Source organism: Anabas testudineus, chromosome 15, assembly GCF_900324465.2.
Source record: "Anabas testudineus chromosome 15, fAnaTes1.2, whole genome shotgun sequence".
Classification (NCBI taxonomy): Eukaryota; Metazoa; Chordata; class Actinopteri; order Anabantiformes; family Anabantidae; genus Anabas; species Anabas testudineus.
This window is the reverse complement of record NC_046624.1, coordinates 18,598,197-18,623,040: the sequence shown is the minus strand read 5'-3', so window position 1 is coordinate 18,623,040 and position 24,844 is coordinate 18,598,197.

Genomic DNA, 24,844 nt, shown 5'->3' with positions numbered 1-24,844 from the left:
AAAACCAACAGCAAGAAGAACTCGGATCCAAATCCACAGGTCGGCCATGTGCCTTTCTGTGTGGATATTGTTTGTTCTCCCTGTGTTCACTGTGCTCCTATCGTCCAAAGACATGCAGGTTAGTTCAGGATTGGGGTTAATTGGCCTCTTTCAAACTGACCATCGGTGTGACTGTGTGTGTAAATGGTTGTCTGTCTCTGTATGTCAGTCCCTGTGATTGACTGACAACCGGTCCAGGGTGGACCCTGCCTCTCACCCAACGACTGCTGGACAACAGTTATGAAAATGGGTGATACCCAAATCAACAGACATTCATACAGTGATTCTTTGCCCCCTTCTGTCCCACTATAATTTGTTGTCCACCACATCTTTAAGACTGTCTAGCAGTCCCCTGCTCTTCGGCTCTTCATCTATCTTTTAGTCTTTCTACCCATCTCTCTCACTTTTCACCTATATCTCAGCTCCCTCTCTCCTGCCTCACAGCCTTCCCTCAGGCCTGGCTTGTAGTTTTCTGTCCATCAGCACTTTGGGGAAAACGAGAGAGGGTGAAGATGAGAAGAAGTGAGTGCAGGGCCTTGAGGGCTGCCGATAGAGGAGCACAGAGGAGACAGGAGAGAGTGAAGAATCTGAAGTGGAAGGAGAGTGAGGCCAGTGAGTGCAGACCTTACAGTCCTCGATGTCCAGGCAGTGACAAATGGCTTTCTAATGACCTGAGATTAACTGGCTGAGGGGTAAAGATAAAAAAACACCTGAAGACAGAGGGGGGGACAAAAAGTGAAAAATGTCATGGACAGACAAAGAGTGAATAAATGCGAATTAGATAAATAGACGTTCCTCCTGAGAACAGCGAGAAAAAAGTGTGAAGAAGAAACAGATAAATTGCCCTGTTTGTCTTACTTTGGGTTTCCTCAGGTTCTGCAGTCAGGGGTGGCTGACAGGCTTTCCTGCTGGTTTGGCACTAATAATGTTAATGAATATGTATCAGCTGTTCCTGCCAAAAGGCAAAATCTGAAAATGATAGTGGCGGCGTGCGAGACACTGACGGCTCATCTTCAGCTCCCAATCAAAAACCTTCCATTCATCCACTTTCTTATCTGATTTATCCTGTTAGGGCTGTGGGGGTGATAGAGCCAATCTCAGCTGCCATTGGGCAAAAGCTGGGGTACACTCTGGACAGGTCCTCAATCTCATGGCTGATATGTAGAGACAAGAAGAGCCAGACAACCACTCTCACCTACAGGCAATTTAGAGTCACCAACTAACCTAACTGCATGTCTTTGGATTGTGGAGGAGGCCGGAGTACCAAGAGAAAACCAGCGTATCAAAAAGATTTCTCTTTCTCAAAAAGAAACTATTTTTTAATGCAAATAAAACGTTTAAATTATATGTAGTAAAATCTGCCCTGCGGTTTCTTCCAGAAAGCTAGATTAACAAACTCTGATCTGATTAACGCTGGGATAGGAAACTCTGATCTTTATTTAACAGCGACTGTTAAGAGCCAGTGGAGATATTAATGTTTGACAACGCACATGTCCTCTGAAGAGGCCTGAGCTGGAGAATAGAGCCAATATGTTAACAGCCTCACATTTTATACAGCACAGTCTTAATGGGTGACGGTGTTTCTGGTTTATTCTGCAGCAATAATATATTTCATTTCTAAATCCATGAGTTCAGCTGTAACCTCACAGAGACAAATTGCTGGTGGCAGCAAAAAGGTGAATTCAGACATTTTCAATCTTCAACGTTTAATGACTTCAACCTGCAGCAAATGTAAACACAGTTACTACAAAGTTTTTAAAGCAAATGAAGACGTAGAGCTTAATTTAAAGAGTCCGTAATCCAGTTTATCTTCTTATTCTCTCTATAATAAGAACGCTCCAACAATGCAAGGAATCACAACATGATAAATCATTATTCATGTGTCTACAATGACTGTTATAGAAAAGTAGAGTAAATGTATTAGTGAATAAGAACTGACTGACAACCCGACACCTGTCCTGATGTACATACAAAGATCACTGTCTCTTTACTCAAACTGATGACACATCATGAAGCATTAATATTCATTCACGTAGGCTTTGGTTTCCTCTAAACATACATACAATTAATGAACTCTGATATCAACAGTATGCAGAGGTAAAATGCATCTGCATGTCAGCATCGAAAAGCTAAGAGGAAGAGGAAGCAAGTAAGCCAGCGAGGAATCCAACCAACAGCCCTGAGCTGAAGCTGCTCTGCACCTCAGCTTGAAATCTGTCAAAGCCGAGGTGCTGAGCTGAAACAATTACCTGAAATATTTAGTTTACTGCAAAATGGAGTCACAGCTGTTCCTGGAAGTCGAGCATAAGTTCATGTACTTTTACCACAAATGAATATTTTAGATAGGGTAATTTTCCACAATAAATAAATCAGTAGGTGTAATATCTTTGACTCATTGGTTACAGAAAAATCTGATCAAGTATTAGTTTTATACATAGAGAAAATTCTATGTAGTGTTTTTATAGGAGTATATAGAAGTGAAATGCGCTAAACCAAGTTAATATGATTGAACTGATCATTTTATCATCAGTTTTGTGACCATATATATTTCAGTTGGACACCCAGAGTACAGGTAGGTACAGGAAGACAAATTATACAGAATAGACAGCTGCATATAAAACCCTAGAGAGTACCATTAAATCAGAGTACTCTCAGGTTACTTTTAAATGACTTGGCAAAACGCTGTGTTGCATTCTGGTGAACACTACGACTTCTTCCTGACAGTAGCGGTTCATAAATTCATTCTGTGTTTTTGATTTTCTGCTTGTTGAATTTATGATTTCCTTTTATCCTTATTTCCATCTCTCAACAGTTTATACTGGCTTTAAGCCGGTTTTCTTTTTCTGAAAAGATCTGCCTAAAGTAAAGGTTAAATACTTGCAAAGAAAAAATCTTTTCGTCCCTTGTCTCAGTGCCCTCTCCTTTTTAATGATTGTTTGTTCTGTTTCTCCCACATTTGGTCTGTTTGTGCATATTTTTTGTACTTGTGTGCTTGTGAGTCTGACCCCAGAGAGAGAAAGAGCAACCACTTTGTTGACCCAGGCTCATAAATAATTTATTTTGATTACCACCATCTGTATAGAGGAAACCAGCAGACTGTGCTAGGTTAGAAAGACTTGTAAGCTACACACCACACCGGGGTGCACAGTGAACTTCAGCCCATGCAGAGCATTGTGACATGCAAGAGAGCTCATTGTGCACAAAGACTCTTCGTTTTAGGCTGGAAATAATTCTAATATTTGTTTGTTTGTGTGTTTGTGCACATCATATAACAAAAGAATGTCCACTGGGAATTAAAAAGGGCTGTGGGAAGGTGAAGATTGCTTTGTGAACTGTTAGTGTTTCCACCAGTAGTTTGAAACCCTGACATAGTGCCACTGAGCTAAACACTGAACTATCACACATTAACTATACCCAACTTTACAACACATTTGACAGGTCAAATGCACAGTGTGGCTGTAAGAGTCCCTTCTCTCTGATGTATTAATATTAGAAGCTAATCCTTTTCCATTAGGTTTTTCATTTCAGGGGCCAAGCCCACACTCAGCTCTGTCAATAAGTCTTTGTGCTGCAGTGGCGCCCTCAGTGCAGTGTGCAGCAGAGCTATTATTTCTGGGACAAAGGTTTCTTGAGTCAGAGAGAAGCTACTGAAAATGACAGTCCGGCTCTCTGAATGTACTGTAGCATGGGTCAAAAGCACTGCCCTTGTGGGAATACATAAAGCAGGCTTTGCAGCCCTCTCCTATACACCTATAGCTATGCCAGAAAAAATAATAAAATAAATAAATAACGAAGCAAAATGAAGTAAAACTGCATACATACAACAGCCTTTAGACTGCCTTACAGTGTGGAAGTAACAGAGACCCAGGTAAATTCCTCAAAAACAAAAAGGTGACTGAATCAGATCTGTGCTACTGCTTGACCATATGTTCGTAATACAAACTGCTTCTGGTTGCTGCTCCTTGACGTGCTGTCAAGCTAAAATAATGTTACCTTGTCCAGCAGGAGCTAACTTTAGCCTTGTCTGGCCAAACGACAGCAGTGACCACTGAAAGCAGCGTGTCAGGAAATGAAGTTAGTCCCGATTCATTTTCATCAAAACACTTGCGGGATTTTTTGTGTAAAATGTACAGAAAAGCCCACGACATGAAGAGTACGTTCTCATGAAATGTAAACCCTGGACTGACACAGCCCAGCTAATGTACCCTGACTACCTTGATAGGTGCTACAGGTGTTGATTAAGGGTCGCTGTAGGAGGCAGTGAGTGGATTGTAGCAGCAGAAAGAGGAGAAGAGGTTTTAAGAAACAGCAGAAATAAGTGCTTGAATCTTGATATGACAGAGAGGACAGAGGTATTATCACTGTATGTAACACAATAATCGTTTCCTAACCTTAACCAGAGTGGTTTTAGAACAAGATCTCCATTGACTCTAATAGAACAATTTTTCTTTTTACTGAAATTGATTTGGTTCTGTTGTCTTTTGTTCTGGATCTCAGTTTCCCTCTTGGAACAATCTGAGGCTTCATGGATCACGTGACCCGCTGTCATTTTAGACCCCTCAATGTCCCAACTCTTCGATCTCTAGGGCTCTGACCTTCACCAAGTTCACCAACATGACCATGGTGGAAATGAAACACACTGTCTATACATACAAAAAACACAACATGCTTAATGTTACAGATGATCTTGGTTATAAAGTGAGATGAAGACTGAAACGCACAGAATCAGATGCCTGTCTGTGGAAACAGATCATCCAGCTCCATTTACACAATCTCTCCCTTTCAAAATATTTTCCAATTTCAGGGTATTTGTGTGCGTGTGTGTTCTGACTGCTCATAACTAATGGTGTGTCTGGACTGTGAAATGATCTGTGTCTTGGAATCCTCTTCCTCAGCTCAGCCCAGCCACATATATCCACACACACACACACACACACAGACACACACACACACACACTTTTATACAGGAAATATTGCTCTGTAGTGGCTAGAAAATGTAATTTTAGAGGCTGCTGAAGCTGCCTCCCTCCTGTAAGGATGCACTGTGCCCTGTTTGTCTGCCTATCAATATCCCCATGGAATTGTGATACGAACTGTGCCTGTTTATAAGTATCAAATCAAATCATATCAAGTGTTATTTATATTGCACAGTAGCACAAATCATAAATTTGACTCAAGGGGCTGTACATTTTGTACTACAATGACACCCTATGTCCTCAGACTCTCAAATCAAATAGAGGAAAAACTTCCACCCAAAAAAAAAATCCATGTTGTGGGTACAGAACAGAGCAAAGTACTGTAGAAGATTAACACGATGAAGGAAGAGCAGCAACAAACCTGTGAAATCTATCAAACCCAAACAGCTCCACTCTGGAGCCAAATAACAGGCTACGAAATAAAATTTAAAAAGGAAAATTGAAGCCATGTTCATCAATCAAGCTACTAATTTAAAGAGACAATGAATGACATTTAAAAAAACCTTATAGCTATGTACAACTACATTTAGCTGTGTTGTTATATAAGACTGAAAATTTAAAAGGAGAATAAAAAATAAATGAAAGAAGTGTAATGTAAAACATAAGACAGAACGAATGACCACGTCAAAGTTCCCTTAAACACTGCAGCTCATCTGATGATGCAGTCCTGACATGAGTTTTACTGTGGAAGAGCAACGATTGATTCGATCTGTTCCCATCAATAATTAAATTCATCAGCACTTTACCAATGTGAGAGAGGGGATTCAGAGACATGCAGGAGAAGCATAAAGCTTCAGATGAACACGTCACGAAAGGTCAATGTTTTATTGTTATAAACTCGATATCATCATATCTTATGTCTGTAAAAGCCCATTAAGTAATGACTGTAGCTGCAGGCAAAGGGTTTTTATTTAGTTGAACTGCTGCTCGTCTGTCAACACAGATTCATCAGCTGCACTGAAAGCACGTTTAGCACCATTCTGACTCTTTACTACTACTGTAGATGCTTATGTCTTTTTTGTAATAGTCTCCAGGTGATGTACAGTACACACAAGGTGCTGTCAGTATGGTATCAGAGTTTATTTTTACTTTGATTTGTAAAGAGCGGGTGACACTCTTTCTTTACTCAACAGCTACTGTCAATGGAGCTCTTGATTAAAGCACTTCCGATTATTTCCTTTCTTCACTTCCCATTAAAGAGAAAATGATGTATGATGCCAGATGGCTTCCTGACTGCTGTCATGTTCATAAGTGGAAGATAAGACCTGTTTAATTACTGTGCAGAAGACGTGGTTTTTGTCTGTGTCTGAGAGCAGTCACAGAAACTGTTGACAAGGAGGCGTCAAATGTAAAGGTTCCCTGAGCTGGAAGGAAAAAAGTTCTTTTGGCAGCTGCGTCTACAATTGCATGTTTGCAAAAAGTGCTTTTCAGAGTCACCTGTTCCTCAATTCGAGCTCTTGTCATTCATGACTGTACACAAGCACACCTCAGCATTACCTCAGCACCAAACGAGAGCCTCTCACCTGTGGTCGTCCACAGAGCAAGTGCTCCCGAGTGGTGCCTGTCAACAAAACAAGCACCCCACTGTACGGAGGTTACGAGCGGCAAGTGCCTCTCAGGGGAGGCTGTTGAAAAATCAGGGCTTGTTTAGATGTGTGTTTCTACTGTAAGGGACCCTACCCACACACCGCAGATACAAAATATATAAATAAACACGTGTCCCTAAGCAGCGCGTGGACATAATTCAGGCGTCCCTCACTAGTGATTGTGCAGAACAAGCACCGCTCTCAGAGGATGTGCCATAAGAAAACAAGTGCACTTCTGTGGGCTCTCTGTAAATAACAAGTGGTCGTTTTACTGTTTCTACACATCGAGTGCTCCCTCAGTCCTACCTGGCCAAACATTACAGTGATATTTTACTTTAATAGTGAAGCCGTTCTTTAGTTTTTTGTTATTGCACTCATACACCACCTCAACACCATCTCCTGTACTCCACCCTCTGACATTCTGACTTCTTCTAGGGCCGGGCTTTTTCACATGAGCAAACAAGAGGTGGCAGAAGTACATTACGAAGTCAATAAAAAAGTACTGCACTGATAGTAGAAGCTTTAAATGGTCTGATTTAAGTTAAAATCGAAGAGAAATTTCCAAAAACAAATGTCTTTAATTTCAGAGATTGCACCGGACATATACAAATTGATTTGATTTGATTGATTGAAAACATTGATTTTATTGTTGTTGTATTTTATTGTTATTTCCCTTCAGTTGGCAGCAATAGCTGACAAACTTTTTGGAAGGAGAAAATATTTCATGTGATTTTTGATTTAACTTTTAACTACAACTGTGAAATAAAGGTTTAAAGTCAGGAGAAGAAGAAACAGAAGAACTCCGACTAATACAGATGTAGCTTTACTAACTTTTCACTGACTTGCGATAATCAGCGACAGAGAACAATGGCTTTCAGGTGCAGCTGGTACAGTATGTAGGAAAACAAGCACCCCTCACAGTGTTTTATAAAACAAGTACTCAACCGTGGTACCTGTCAACAAAACAAGCACCCCTTTGCTGTTGAGGTTAGAGATGACAAGTGGCCCTCAGGTGTGGTTGTCTGGAAATCAAGCGCTCCTCAGTGGTGTGCCAGGGATTGTCTGTGTCTGTAATTGCTTTGAGCCGTCAACTCAGTGGTAAACTGAAAGGACCCAATTAAATCCCACAGACTGGTGTCTGTGAGCAGGCGGCGAGCAACTATGTGTGTGTGAGATGTGAGAGAGACATGGTGACGTACTGCTCCCAGCAGACCGTGAGCCGTTCTGTACTGGTGTCTTGTCGCCATATGAGGCCTGTGGTGTTTGTGTGTGTGAGCTATAATCAGTGTTCCCCATGTTTTCTCTTTTTTTTCCTCCATCTTCTCTCCCGGCAGCAGCAGCAGGACAGCAGCGCTCGCTCTTTTCTATTGTGTTTCTTCAAACTCTGTTCACCCTCTCTGTTGCTATTTCATCCACGTCACAGTCTTTTGTGTCTTTGATTAACATAATCTGCATTTAGATGTCTTATCTGAACCAGAAATTCAAATACTTTGGGTCTGGCTTACTTTTTCGTTAAGGTCTCAGGTTGAAACAGCATTGAATGCCTCATATCTTTCAAGCAACCCAAAAACTATCTGTCTGGTCTGTAGAGTAAGTTCTGGTAATTTGCTGGATAGTGTTTGTGAGCGAGTCGTGGGACAACAATTCAAAAATAAAGGAATGTGCCTTTTTAAAATTACTTTACCTGCAATAAAGTCTGCCACAGTCGATGGTAAAGCTGCACAGAGAAATTCACAGACACAAATTTGCTGAATATTCCTCTAACCTAACATTTCATCTAGTGGAAAATTTATTACCTACAAATAATTCACCATCAGATTAGTGGAGATGCAACACTAGTGCCAGCAAGAATTCCCCTTTAGTTTATTAGACACTTTTTTCCTCCATCTTTGTCTTTTTTTCAGCTTTCGCTGATATGAATGAATAATAATAATGATGAATAATATCTTTAAACTCTTTACAGCTATGGTGTTGTTCAAATATGATGAAGACTGAAACAGCTTTTGAAAAGATGAAGCCAAACACGGAGGACAATGTCAGCAGTGATTCAACAGAAACTGATCTGACTCCAGTAAGCAGTACAGTACATTTACTTTTAAATAAAAGTTGTTTTTTTTTCATCTTAGTAAACTAGTTATTGAAACCAACCAAACAAAAAACAATTCTACAATTACACTACTAACATAATTTATAATTTTAGACTTGTTATGTGGTACAAAAAGGGATTATGCAGCCATAACAAAGTCTGTCTGTACGTATATGTGTGTCCATTCTTTAGTTTGCAAGGCTCATTTCTGTAAAAACAGTGATGCAAGAAAAGCAAATTGAAAGAGAAAAGGAAAATGAAGGAGAAAGAAAGAAAGAATGTTTGTGAAGGTCTCAAACAAAAGCCCTCAATAAAGCAGCCAAGAAAAAAGAGGAAAACAACAAAAATCACACACGCCATAAAGAAATCAAACAAGCAAGGACACAAAAAACAAAACCAACTAAGGACACCATCACGCCTCACCTGGAGAAATAGTTTCTTTCCCCCACATCTTTCACAACCTTGTTTCAGCTCAGTAAATAAACTATCCATCATCGTTAGCCATCTGACATCTTAGCCTATCAGCAGCCTGGGAAAGCTGTTACCGAGTCGCATATGATGTGGCGGCTCGCCGGATAGGGCCAATTGGCTGTGAAAGATTACTGTTTAAAACAAGGCTGTACATGTGTATTATGTTCTCTGAGCACGCAGTGAGAAGAGCGCGGCTGTTACGATGATACTCGAAGTGGGAAAAACATCTGAAGCAGACGAGATGAATTAAACCATGATATCTTGTATTCACAGCTTGGACTGAAATTCCATTTCCCCAATTGGGGGAAAGGAAAGATATTTGTTACTGTGTTAGTGAGGCCGACACAAGACGGTCGAACGTGTGTGTGTGTGTGTGTGTGTGTGTGCCAGTTAATTCCCTGAGCTCATACCTGCTGCAAACAGGAACGATTGAGTTTGTGTTTATTTTTGTTTGTGGGTGAGAGAGATGTATAGTCTCCTGTTAGTTGTTATGTTACGTTAGTAAAGCTGCATATTATTATAATATTATTATTTGGTTTTCCAGTTTTTCCAGTCTGTTTTGTTTCCTACATTGATTTTGGCTGTTGTGCAAATCTCCTGAGTCGAAATCCATCTTATTCTATTTACATATCTCTATGTGAGTGAGTTAATTCTCCAACCTGCCGACCCTGTGAAGGGAAAACAAGACAGAGAACTTGTGTTTGTCAGTGAGAGGTAGATTCGTGCCTTCGTAGATTCTGTGACACACTGGGGGCCAACATGCGCTGCATGAGGAAGAAAGGATGAAGCTATCAAGCTAACACATTGATGGTCGAGTGCTGGTTGAGGCTTTAAGGTAGCTTGTTGATTGAGTTGTAATTGAGATGATCTCATACCACTTAAAGATATTATACTATAATACTAATACTATAAATAAAATCTTATAAAATACTTTATTACATGTGACATTTATTTGAAAATAAGAGCAAGATGGTGTTTGGAAAAATCAGTAAAGCAGCAGCAGCAGATGGAAGAAGAAAAACATTAAGGCATAAACATCAGATGAAGTCAGGAGATTACAGATGCACTTGAACTCTACAACTAATGAAACTAACCTGGAAACTGTCACTGACAGAGAATCACAAATAGAAGTTGACTAAGAAATAAAAGCTGTTTCACTACAGCGCTCACATACACACATACTCAGGGGGATATAGTCAAGACTCTGCAACTAGCAGTTAGAACCTAATGACCAGGATAAAATGACTGGTTGTTTTATTCCTTCTGGCAGTCCGACTTCCTGACTTCATTCACGAATTAAAGCAATATCTAGAGGTGGCACGACTGCCACAAATGGAAACGGATTCTCAAGAAACTTCGACTGGGCCCTTGGAGATGTCGTACGTATAGTGTAGTGCTCTGAGCTCTCTTTATCAATCCAAGATGAAAAAGACATTTCTGCTGTGATCTGTGTACGATCAAGAGAAAACAGAAAAGTCCTCACAATCCCATTCAGTATTTTCCTTTTGTATCTGTGTAATAACAGTACTCTGCAGTACTACTGCCTCTACTCTGATCATTTTCTGCCTAACGTACAGTACACACCAGCCCCCACAGGATATTATAGTTTGTATTTTCTGTCCTAACAGACTCTGTTCATCTTCTCCTTTCACTCATGCTGCGTGTCCCTTGTTCCCTCGACTACAACGTGTTGGGAACGGAAACATTATGAATCATATTCAACAAGTTCCCATATGAGACAGTGAGTGATGTTGTGGAGTCGATCTAAATTCATCTTCAGGCCTGCTGGAGGCTTCCAGCTCTGCTTTACACAAAGCCAACATGACATGATACAGGAGGGTACTATAAAAAGGAGCTATAGCTTTCATCATCTGGGCATCACAGCAACATCTCATCACAGATTTTTGCCAGCGCACCCTCAATAAATTCAAGTGAAGATCAGACTTCACTTCAGACTGTAAAGTCCATGGTCTAATTGCACCACGGCATCATACAATCCTAGACTAGAATGAATCTCATATTTTGGATTTCGAATGACTTGTCATAAAAAAACCAAACCGGTTCTATATTCTTCCTGTCTGGACTAGATCACACTTCCATAAACCAGGTTCCCTCCATTCCTCTGCTCTTACCTCCTTCTACAAATACAAGAGATTAAACTAAGATTCTCTTGTTTGGAAAAGCTCTGTGCATGCTCCTGCAATGTGTATTGAGACCAAATAAAAGCCTAAGGCTTTCTGTTACATGACTTCTTATTAGCGGGAGAACTGTTTTGTTTTCTCTGCGCAGATAGGAAAATGAAAGGAGTCCTCCAGTAAGCATGATGCTAAGGGATTTTTGCATCTATCATGTTTGTCTATCCTGTGAGACTGTATAATTTACCAGACTGCTGAGAATTCAGCCTGCTGGCTTTCATCTCTAGGTGATTCTGTGGCTGCAGGATGCTTGGAAATCTCATCTTTGTGAATCTTTTATGTCAAAATAGTTTCTGGTTAGAATGAATGAAAATGAAATCTGAAATCACGGCAGCAAAAGTATAGAAGTGTTAGGAAGACCAGGCTTTTCCAGTTGGAAATGACAGTATACAATACAGTTAATCTTTCCTTAGGGAAACTACTGTAGTTACGCTTGTAGTTTACCATCGGATAAAAGGTTTCTCATTTCTCTTTCCTCTCTAATGCCTCACTGCAAACTTGCACATATCAGTTCTCTGAAATGACAGACTGATTTTGTTCTTGGCTTCTAAGCATTTAAGCAACAACAAGAAACAGAGAGATTGGCCCCACATAAATAAATCTCTGTTGGCAGAGACCTAACAACTCGCAGCTCAGCTCGTTTGACCAAAAATAGTCTGGAGACTACTGCAAGAAAACCACCACATACTAAAAAAATATGTAAACTGTGAAATAAGTTTTAATACCCACGGTACCATTTAGGCAACGACAAATAAAGGAGTCGGAAACTGTATCAGAATACAAACCCTGACACTTTTTGTTCCTTCAAACATTTCTTTTGACTTTTTTGTATACTGACGTTTCAATATAATCCAAACAATTCACACTCTACATCTATAGTCCACCTACACAGATGTTTTCAACTTGCACCAACTTGCTTCAGACTTAAGTTCACGACACACCAAAAAGTTGCAAAGATTATCAGTTCAGCCTGCTGTGCCCACAACATCCAGTTGTTTCCTGTGATACAAAATCCAGTTTTGTGGCTACAGCTTTATTAAAACTTTTTATGTTTATGTTTCTCTAACCTTAGTTGAACTGCTTGGAGTCAAACATGCACTTAATAAAGGTAGTTTCTGGAAATCTATGTATAAATCCAATCAGATTTATCGTCCATCTCAGCTGCAGAACAGGCAGACAGGAGACTGGAGAGAGACAGTTTTCTGGGTTGGTAAAACTTACATGGATGAATATTATACTATGCATATTGTTTTATACTTGTATATCCCAGAGCAAACAAAAAACATTAGTAATTTTTTTTTCAATGCATGGCAAGTGCAACTCATTTAACGCCCAGTGGGTATGTTGCCCAGAAACATATAAGAAGAAGTAGACACTAATCACAATAAGTAGTAATAATAGCAGCAGGTCAGATTCTTCTGCTGATGAAATGTCACCCACAGTAGGATCTGCCACCTACGGAGCTCTGGTATCAATATGCATATTAATGCAATATGTACTGAAAAAGCAATAGTCCACTAGTTCAGTTGTCAAAAAATAGTATTAAAGCATCTCTGCGTCTGAGTCTGCCCTGAATATCAGCAGATCAAGTATATTGCAGCATTAATAAGGTTTAAGGTGACACTTTTTGTGTCTCTGCAGCATCAGGCAGCATGTAAAGCTAAATAAACAAAGGTCTCTAATGTCATAAACGTGGTGAGGAAGGCCACAGATGAAATAAATACTGTCATAGACTGTTTGATTGTCATATACACAATGTTTTTCTTTTACTGATGCTGCTACACTTGATCTCTTCATGTTGTATAGTCTGAAGATATACAACACAGTGATGTCACAACCCTAGAGGTTATGGGTGAAGTATGGAGGGAGGAAGCTACAAATTGTGCAGTCTGATCAAGGTTAACGTTAGAGTAAGTAAGAAGAAATGATTCTCTGCTTCTATTTCTGCAGTGGACTCAGGAGTTCTGTTTTGCAGTTTATAAATGAGTTCTGGTCAGAGCTTTGCTATCGAGTTGTGCAGCCACAGGCACACAGAGCTAAGTAAAAGTACAAACAACAAACATATAACGCTAACGACAGCAGCACTTTACACACTGTTTACTCTGCCTTACTGTACTGTGGCTCTTTATTTCCATTAATGTTGCAGTGCTCCCATGTTCACATAAGATTGTTAGTAGCATTAAAGAATGAGGTCTTTTGCACCTCTGTCCTCAGGTATAAAACCGATGTTTCTATTATTAACAAATGTTTTTTTTACTTACTGAATTCAGGTGGAAAGCCAGGGGCAAGGTTAATTTGTTTTGTTTGGAGAACACTAAAGACGTTTGAGTTTGGAATCAAAAATGGACACGTTCACATTTCTGCTTTTGTTTGATGCTATGTAAACTTCAATACATTAAACAACACTGATGATTGCACCTTTTGTCATTTCCTGACCTCAATTTCTAGTTAGCAAAAGTACTGGAACACTAACAGATGTTTATTGTGACCCAGATGTGCACTGTGAGATTCCTTTTCAACCAATTACTAGCTCTAAATGACTGCTCCTGGTTTTAGCCTTGGGTTTCACGTATGAAGACTGAATTTGTTTTATGAAAAAAAGATAAACCATAAAAACCAAACTTGTCTATGGGCCAAAAAGAAGCTGTTTTGAATCTGAAACAAGAGACGAAAACAATCACAGTCTTGAAAAAGAAAGAAACCACTGGTGCACTGAGCAACATATAAAGAAGTGGCTCAGTCATTCTCTGCCTTATCTTCCACGCTGCTCTCTAATGGAGCATAACCATTATGAATTATCTCTTCAAAGAAATAATGTACTCTACAATGCAGTGATTACGTTAGATAAATGTCAAGAGACTGTTTAAAAAAGTAACTCGAAACTAAAATAGGGATGCTGTTTTTCCAGCACGCATTAATATGTGAAACACATAACTACATAATTATATATAATTAATAATAAGTTTGTTAAAACTTGCACTGCATTTGGATGGAAACCTGGCTAATAGTAAAACAACAAATGAACGACAGTTTACATGTGTGTTAAGGGGAGACCGGAGTATTCCAGTCTAGTTTACTAGTATAGTAGATGAATGTGTCTCTGACTGAACAATATCAGTTAAAATGCATTAGATAAATGTTAATATCTGGTTTTTTTTGTTCCTATCCTTGAAAATTATTTTCATCCAATTTATTTTTGTCCCTCTGCTTTGCTGTCTATTAAAATTCAGGCTGCGGCCAAATCAGGGAGTCTTATTTTAACCACAGGCTTTACTAAGCTAACTAATCTGTCACCCCATCTCTCCTTCATATCCTCCTCTTACTCACCCTTTCCTCACTTTCCTTCCCTGAACTCCAATTAAAAATCAAGTCATGATTTAGCCTCAAACAAGTGAAAGACAGGAAAGTCTTATTTATCCTTCCATCCATTATTATCTGAACTAATTGGAAACAAACTCAGTGTCCTCCCCCAGCACCATGTGTGTCCACATTATTTAACTATTCTGTCGAGTCTCTCCTCCTCTCCCTCTCTTAAATTAATAACAGCTTGTGAATTTGAAGTTTATTTTTTTTCCTTCTCCAACTCTCTTTAAATTAAAGTTATGTTCTGTTCAAAAAATAATAAAAAAATAGATGCACACTTTATTATTTATTACATCCTTCACATGAAAGTCGCTTCAGAACAGTTTCAAAAACGTCAAAACCTCTGAAACACAGAATTAAGTTGACTCATTAGTTGTGAGTTTACACATGCAAACACAGAAGTACGAGTCAAAACTGACATTTTGTTATTTATAAATAAAAAGGCTGATTATATTTCACATGTACCAGTGCACAGGCAGTGTGGATAGCTTGTGCACACAGAAGCTTTTGGGCTGCACGTCTCTAAACTGTGCCTGAACCCTCAGGGAATTGCAGCGTGACAATATTTATGTGAAATATCTTGAATGAACTGACCTTAAGTCCACTTGATAGCTTTTCTGAAGCTCTGAACTGCTTCTCATGAGCTTCAGTGAAGGGATTTTGCTCAGGAGACAATAAAAGAAGGCAATAAATCAGAGCATTTACTACAGAAACATTTTCCACTTTAGTTGAAAAATAGCCAAAGTAATAGACTAAAATATTTATCAAAAACTGCGTTTCATCCGCTGGTTCTCTCTTTTCCACTTCATTCCCACTTACTCTTGGCCCACTGACGCCTCATTAAACCGGCCTGGTCGCAGAGAGGATCCTCGTTTTTCCATCTTATTCTGATGATATTAGCTCAACTATGAAGTGACTGTGACTGTCAACTATGAAAACGTGGTCTTATCTATGGATGGAATTCCACTACTCAGCAATACTAATTTGACTGGTTTTCTTTCCACAGTCCTCTTTTTTATTTATTTCCCATCTATAAATCTCTACTGATCTATCCTGTCATCAAGTTCAGATTGAGGTCCTTTCATAAATCAGTACATCGGTACTTTAACGTGGCCGTTATCCTTCTCTTCCACATCATTACTAAACATTAACTAAACTACTCACTCTACTATATTCTCCCTTTTAAGGTCTCCGAGCTCGACTTGGCTCGATTATTCCGTGATGGGTACATGTCTGTTTCTTTTTTTCTTCTTTTCTTTCTTCCAATGCTTTTAGAAAATCAAGGAGAAATCAGAGCTTCCTGTACTTGTATGATCATCTGAAGTGAAAAACGGTGGGAGAAGTTTTAATCCTATACTTTTAAAAAGTAAAAAAAAAAAGTCCTAAATTAAAACCACAAAACCAGAATTACCACCTTGCAGTTGAGTCCCTCCACCAATCAGTGAAATTGCAGTTCACACAAATCTCACAGTACTTTTCATTTACATTGTAATTTAGTTACACTACTTAATTACTTACTACAAGAATATTTATCACATTAGTGGTAATTAATAGAAGTGTACACTGAAGGCAGGAACTTTCAGTTTTTGTTATCAAATGCATCTACAACTACAAAACTAAACTGAAACCAGCTACAGAAACTTCATCAAACCCCTTCTGGAACTGATACAATATGCAAACTGTCCATATTTTATCAGCAGACAGCTTCAATGGGAATAAAACCCTTAATCTTAGCGGTGTAAAACCCATTTAAACCCAGTGAGCCACACAGGGAAAATAACTCCTTAACCTTGCAGCTGTTAAAGCTGCAATGGAGAAAGATTTTATGTGGAAATATCAAACTAAATGATGGCTGTGACACAGAGGAGTGTCCCATCGTCGCCTATTGAGATTCTGCAGATTTGCTCTTTCTGCACTTCGTGTAATTCTTTCTTCTGATGCGAGTTTTTCTGGAAGATTATGCAGCTCTTTTGTTTCTGGACCATGTTTAATTAAACAAACAAACAACAAATTCCCATCATAATATGTCCACATAACTGCATAACAAGCAAACCAACTCAAGAAAACATGCTTCTTTGAAAAAACACATTCAACGTTTTACTTTATCTATATCAGCCACAACCAGCGAATACACAGCACAGAGCAAAGGCACAAAAGTATATCCAGGTCATGGCCACTGATATTTTTACCAGTGTGTCTAATTACAGGGTGAGCAATCAATATACCTTTGAGGATTTGAGTCTAAGTGTCCTCTGGTCCCTTTAGAAATGTAATGGAGAGCTGCACTCAGCCAAGCAACATGTCTTCACTGAAGCAAGTTATGAGATTTTGGCCAGAATCGATTAGAATGATGGAAAACATGGATAAAAATGGGTCCAGGTTGAAAAAGGGCTGAAGTTAGCTTGTAGGAGAGAAGAACAAATCTGTCTCCTAAACGGTGGTAAGTGACCACTTCACACAATGAAAGCTAAACTTTAGTTTTTTTTACCATTAGCACATCTTTAAGATAAAGGTCTAGCTTTAAAGTTACGCTCCGTCCTCACCTGCTGAAACTTTAACTGTGATGTCACTCTTCTATGATCCAAATCGAGATTACAGTGTTTGATTTACTCCTGAATTAAATCATTGTCTTGCAGATGAATACTTAATATTAACCGTCACATCTACACAGAATCATCGTCAGATACTTGAAAATTGAAGCTGGACTCCCTTTAGATGTGTTTTCAGGTCAGATAAAGATGAAAACAATATGTTAGATTTATAGTAATTATTTTAAAGACTGATCATCAGCAGACAAACCACCAAATAGAGTACACGTCTGAGTGGGTGTATGATGGAACTAGTTCCTAATAATTACACTTGGTCGTTATCTGTGATGCTGCTGATAATACTGCGACGGCTTCTGTCATCTGTTTTCTTTCATTTTAAACATCAAACTGAGGATTCTTGGGTTAAATCACATCTCATGTCCACCGAGCCAGTTTAAAAGCTGTCAGCAGACTTTTGGTTTTAAAGCACCAGGTGGCTCATTAAGACAAATCTGCTATCACGAAAGAGCGGGGTCAAAATTAATTCATGACAAATACCGAACTGGGACAAGTTGTAATCACATTAGATGTTTACATCAGTCTACGTCCTGATGAAGAATGAGAGGTCATACCCTCGAACAGATTCACAGTCTTTTTAAGTGAATGATGTGAAAAACATGGAGACTGTTTAGAGATGATCAGCAAATTTGGAACTGACGTAGAGAAGCTGTGTGAGGTGACAGTGCTAACCATGGCACCACCACGCCGCCCACAGACATATGAATACAAAACAAAACAAATGATTTCAATCTTGACGATGTACTGGCGACCTGTCTAAGGTGAACTCTGCCTCTTGTCCAATGACACCTGACATAGGCTCCAGCTTTCCTGTGACAGAAAACAATGAATGTAGGCACAAAATAACCGAGAGGAAACTGAGAACACGACCACTTAAGAATCACCATCTCTAAAATTCAATCATCTGAGGAAATGGAGCCTAACAACTTCATTGGAAGAACCAAAAGGTTGTAATTATGGGGGGAATTGTTTTAAATGCTTTTGTACGAAATATATGAGGCATTTTAGAGCGAGGATCTGAAATGATTGAACTGCCAATTTCATAATGTTGTTTTAATGAATCAAAAGACCAGAGAGGAAACTGAGCTGAGGAAATAAAGAACTTTAACATACAAGTACAGAAACTGGACAAAAACTTTGATTACTTAGAGAAGCAATTTCCAGCACCTCGCAATTAAAATCATGCAATTGCAATTTTAGCCATTCAGGATGATTAAGATAATTATATAGAATATGGCACATTAATCATAGTTATTATTAAAATCATCAAAGTCCAAAGATTGAAAAGAAGCAAAAGAAACACTACAGGCATTTAAAGTGGTTCATTTAGGGTTTATATTTTATTCTAGGGCTCCACTGATTAGATTATATGATTATATGGTTATCAAGTAAAAAAAAAGCAAATGTACATTATAATTTTCTTTATCAACATTTAATTGAAACCATGCTCTTCCTCTCACTTTGGCTGAGGTCCTTTCATTTCCTAAACAGAGTCACAAATTGGACACTTGTATGTGAAACCCCCGTCCTGAAAAGCCATCACGTTTATACATTGACTGTCTGAGAGCAATAAGCAGTAGAGATAATGAAGGACGAAAGAGAGAAAAGGTGGAGGAAAGGACGTAGGATTCAGTGGACAGAAGGGAAGTTAAGGAAAAAAGAGAACGGCAGAGAAAGAGGAACGCAACCAGAGAAAGAAAGGATTTCAGTTAGACGCAGCACAAACGCAACAGGAAGGAGAAACTTCAAACTCACAACTCACAATTAACCAAAAGGAGAACGGAGGGTTTGAAGAGATGGAGATAAAGATAAGATTTACAGTGACAGATAGATGAAGAGATGGAGACAGAGAAGAGAGAAGGTGAGATGATACAGGGAGGTAATGCAGTATGGAGCAGAGGTCCAATCTGTCACAGCTCACTCCTCAGAGCAGCTGCTTGTCTCCTCAAACCTTCCTCCATCGACGCCTTATCTCCCACTTTACATCCTACATCACATCATTTTTCCTTCAGCTTTTTGCCATTTGGCTATTTGATTGTGATCCAGCTCTAATGAAGACATCACCTGTGTCTTTCTCTACCTTCACCTGTCCAATGAAGACACACCGGGATTCTTCAGCAGACCTTGTATCTTACTTTATGATGCAAAACCTGATTCGGGTCTTTTTAGTTTTTTACATTTCTTTTCTTGATGTCCACCAACACTCTGCACAGTCCCTGTTTTTATCATGACAATAATGTATTGTCTCATGTGACACCTGCATAATCACAGTCATATGACAACATACATTTAACGTCCTTCATGAAAACACACAATCCAAGAGTCTGATCCTTAAACTAGACAGCAGAGCGGAGACATTATGACGAACACGCTGCACTGTTGCTAGCTGCTGCTGTTGCACATAATTGATTTATTTTTTCAATTTTACATGTCATAATTCGTATAATAACACTTGAGTGTCGAGTCCCAGTATGTGTCAGTGTTTGATTGTTGTTGTTGTGTGCATCATAGCTCAGCTAATCATCACTGCGTTCCGCTTGAACTAGCACAAGCTCTGCTTCTCTGCAGTCTCCATCAGCTGTTCGCCTCTGAGCCTGCAAACAGACAGCAGTACCTCCATCTCATGGTTGAGCGGGTGGGAAATGTCTCATATGCTTCTCATTTCTTTCACTTTCCCTTTTCCCCCGCCATCCCTCCTTTATCTCTCTCATTTTCACTAATGTGCTCCTCCATCCAACCCTCTCCCAACAGTATATCCATCAATAACTGAGCATGACTCTCTGCCCTCCTTCCACATCTCCTGCCTCCACCTTGTCTATCATTCATTTATCTTATTTCCTCACGGTTCACTTTCTATATTAATATTCTAGCATGATCCTCACTCTGGCTCTATTGTGTACATCTCAGAATAGATTCTTATTCCTTTCTCCCTCCTTCAGCCATTCCTCCATCAACATCCAGAAATGATAAACTCCCACATTTTTTTACCTTTCTTTTGACCTTATTTCTATTTCTCTCTCTTCATAGCACTCTGTTAGGGGCCTTTTTCTGTCTCACTCTCTCATCTCCTTCTCTGCTACGTCAAAGACTTAATCCAAGTCTTTTATCCCCTTTTACTCCCTTCTTCTCTGTCACTGTCCAAGGACTTTGTGAGTAATGTCTTGACTCTGAGACAAAAGGCAAAGGATGCACCAAAAATTATTATAAACCTATATATACTGACCCGTTTTATTAAACTGCAGAAGCACCTCCATTTTCCTCATGTTACTTCGAACACCTTGGTCTGATAAAACTTTACTTTGTGTGTTTTCGTATGCTGACCTGTAGCATTCCTGCACATCTCAGCACTCAATCACTGGTGGTGTTTGGGGAAGAGCTGCCAGATGAGCTGACTTGTGGAGAGTTTTCCTTTTACAGGACGGTCAAATTCTGACCGTCCAGGTTGAACCCATGAGAATATTGAATACACCGAAATATTGTGAGGGCTTCACCCTGTTTCACACGAGCTACAAACAAACATTTAAAATACAAAGAAATATCAGTAATGCTTCAGGATGTAAATTATTAAATTAAAAGACCATCAAGTCCAGCTGCTCAGTCTGCTAGAGACTGAAACAAAAAACAAGACAGTTAAAGAGATGGAAACCTAAAGACTCGAGAAGGTACATAAGAGGTTCAGACAATTTGTTGAGGGACTTGACACACTTCATTTACTGTATCTCTAAAAAAAAGATTGACCATACACACAACAAGATGCAAAGAGAAAAAACCTGAGCACACCAAACACAAGAGAACGGGAAAACCCACACACACACACACACACACACACACACACACACACACACACACACACACACACACACACACACACACATATCTCTTAACAGCTGAACATGGCAGGTGTTGTGAACTGAAACAAGTCAGTGCCCTTACCGTAACCTCAGGAACAGAAGAAAGGAGAAAACACAGAAATGGAGAAAAGAAGAGGCTGCAGGTTGCTGGTGGCTTTATTCTTTCAGACAGGTGGAGCGAGTAAAAGCTGTTTAGCTCCCATCTGAGTGCCCTGTTTACTACAGGTCAAAGGCAAAAAAAATCCCTCCCATTCCTCATGCCAAGTGTCTTTCATGCAAAAGCATCCCTGTATGTGTGCAGCTTATTTATTATAAAGTTATTTATTTACCACTTTTAAACCACTTATTTAAAGTGGTTTAAAAGGGCACGATGACAGCTGCTGCTGCTCTGCACAGATCTGCTCTGTTAAAGTTTGGACTTTAATTATTGCCGACACAGCACTTTCAGGTGATGTCATATATTTTCTTGCAGCCATACAGGTCAAGGAGGTCTGTGCAACATATAAAATAAATAGTATGTGTTACAGTTGAGTGTTCCCACATGTAATTCCTAGTCATGAATCTCAGCGATTTCTGGCAACCAAGCAGTTTTAAAAGCACAACTATCGTCACAGCGCTGACAGTTAATGGATGTGAGTGGAATGAACTGAAGCTGAGGCTCAAGAAAAAGACAGAGAACACATTTAATGATGATAAAGAGCAGTGGGGAGGAGAACGGGACAGGGTGAGTACTGTCCGCAGCCAAACCACAAGAAAACAACAAGTCAACAAGTCCTCAGTCGTTCACATCATTAAAAATCAAACATACAAAGCCAGTGACAAGGCCGTGCTCAGTTCAAAGGTCAAAACAACTAAAAGACACCTTACTTCAGTTCTCCAGCAAATCATCTGGTTATCTGTTATCTAATCATCTGTTAGTGGATGAACAGACGGGGGTCCTCGGAGAATTACTAGTGACACACACATTGAAAATCATTTCTCTGGTAGTTTTCAGTGTCTGTGTTGAGGGTTTACTGCAGGTCAGCAGATTATCAGGAGATACAGCAGAGAAATGAATGAACGCTTTCACAGTTTTCTGAGCTGTGTGTCAGTTTCAGTCAGTTTTCTTCTCACTTTGTCATGTTTATTGAGATTCTGCCACCCTCTTTCACACTCATTATTAACACACACATGCACAAAGTGAGACTGGGGAGTAGTGAGATCTGATAAAAATCGGAATCTGTGCACGAACATATGCGGCCACACAGAAATTAAGGTTAAATACATGTGGTAAATCCAAAAAAGTTAAAAAGTAACTTAATCAAAAATTTAATTAAATAGATGAGATTCCTATTTTGCACCTGTAAAAGAAACTTTGACACGTTCTCTTGCAATATATTGTCTGAAATAAACAATACACTTTATGATGTGAAGTCAGTCTTGGGCACCTGGTGCTAGATTGGGTGCTGTGATGCAGCTCTTGTGTGTGTCTGGCTGGTGGAACTCGTGGTGATGGAAGATGTCTCATGGCATTAGAATAAACGCTGCAGTTTACCTGTCAGCGGAGCACTCGGGCAGAGAATGACTTCAATGTGGCTGTAAATACATCCTGGATTATTACAAACAGACAACAACTTCAGTGGAGCTGCAAATCTGCATACGATGACTGGTTACGAGAGAGAAACGGGGGAGAGAGACAGACAGAAAGAGAAACTGAGTTGTCACAGTGTTTTATCTGAGTTGACTGGACTCAGCGCTGTTACTGGCAGATTGGGGTCTATGTGTCTAAGTCTGTACGTATTCTGAAGTTGTTTAGGAAATGAGACAGATGGACAATATGGAGCCAGTCCTGACAACACATCAGCTTCTACATACTGTTGAGCTGGCTCATAACCAGTCTGCCCAAACCTCCTGCTGCCTCCAGACGGAAACACACTGAAGTGTCACTCTTTGCTTTTCAGTCCAACTAGTGGGCTCCGTGTGGCTCTGCCAGGGACTTCAGACGCAGCGTTTATTTACTTTTAAACTGCTTTTCTTACCTGAACCTGAGCCTGGATGTAAAGTATTTACTGTATGACTAATATGTGGTGTAGCTCACGTGGTCCATAGCTGATGTTCTGGGCTCTTGACGGGTTTTTAAGTGTAAAGTGGAATCAGTTCCAAAATAATAAAATATAGTTTGCACATCAGCATGTTATTTGGCTGAGTGATTAAGGACTAAACGTCTTTTAAAGAGTGCTGTGATTCAAGGATAAACCATGCAGTCAATGTCAAGGGACGAGGTGATGAACTAATAATAAAAAACTCTGCAAAGAAAGTTCCTGATTAATTAACACTGTTTTGGGCTCAACTAAGCAAAGCTAATGGAAACTATTGAGTCTTTCTTGCTCTCTCATTCTGTTCTTTCTCTACGTCCCTCTCCACCTTCTTGCCTCCTTTTTCCTCCTCCTTTCTCTTCTTATCATCTTTCCTCCGTTCATTCCTTCTCATATATTCACAACTATCGCCGTGCGTTTCTCCTCAGCCTCCCTTTCACTCTCTCTTTCTTCCTCCCTCCCTCTCCCCCACATTCCCCCCTTCTTTCCCTCCCATTAGAAATATATTGGGGTGACATGGACCATGAAATTAAAATATTAGTGAGTGACATCACTGAATATTTCCAATTCTCTGGAAAGAAAGAATAAAAAAAATTGGAAAGGGTTTTGTGGGAAAAGGTCAGATAAAGGGCAGATTAACATTTGAAATTTGATTTTATCTGTTAAAGAAAAACATGAACAAATCAAATTATAGAAATATACAACAGCATATTATGTATGTTTAATATTTTAGATTGAATTCCATCAGTGCATTTGAAATTTTAAATTCAGGTTGAACTAAATTCGCTCCGAGGAATGCAGCATGGTGCGGTTTTTGTACTAACATTTGTTTATTACCGGTATTTTAGAGAGAACATCTCCTGTCCACGCCTGTCAGACGTAACACTGGGCACCGCATGTATATATGCAGCAGTGAAGGATACTGCAGAGAAGAAGAGTCATTGAAAGACAACGGTGAGGTCGTCCTACAGGATGAAAAGCAGGTTACTAAACTTTCAGTGTTGTCACTTAACAGCTGCTTTTACACATGTAGTGAGTCAGATGTGGTCTAACGTGGGAAGACACTGTGCTTTATTTCAGTGAGGGTTGGTGGTGACTGTAAAAAGTGTGCAGTAGGAAAGACATAACACACAGGAGATCACACTCAGGATTACCTGGACCTGGATTACTGGAGTCTCACAGGATAAAGTCTGGGGAACCTCCACCTGGTCTGACTCAGACATTTGTTTTCCCACATGCAGCTCAGTCAGGTAACGTCTAGATATGTTCAGGTGTGAAAACAGCCTCAGTACAAAGAAATGAGTGATTGCAGCTTGAATATCTTCAGCGTAAAGTAATAGATTACTTTGAAAGTATATGCTTCTTTTACACTTCTTCCACCATCAGATCAGCTCGTACTTATGTATGTTTGTTAGTTTTGATAAATGTGGTTTTGTTTGTAGCTCTTGAAACATCAAACACCTAAATAAAGTAATTGTTATTATTGTTGATTTCACCTCATTATCGTTCCACAGAGGTCACAGGTCACACGCCAGCAGTCACCTTTAGAGTACGGTTTAGATGTGTTTACTTTTCATGAGTCACAAGAACGCGTCA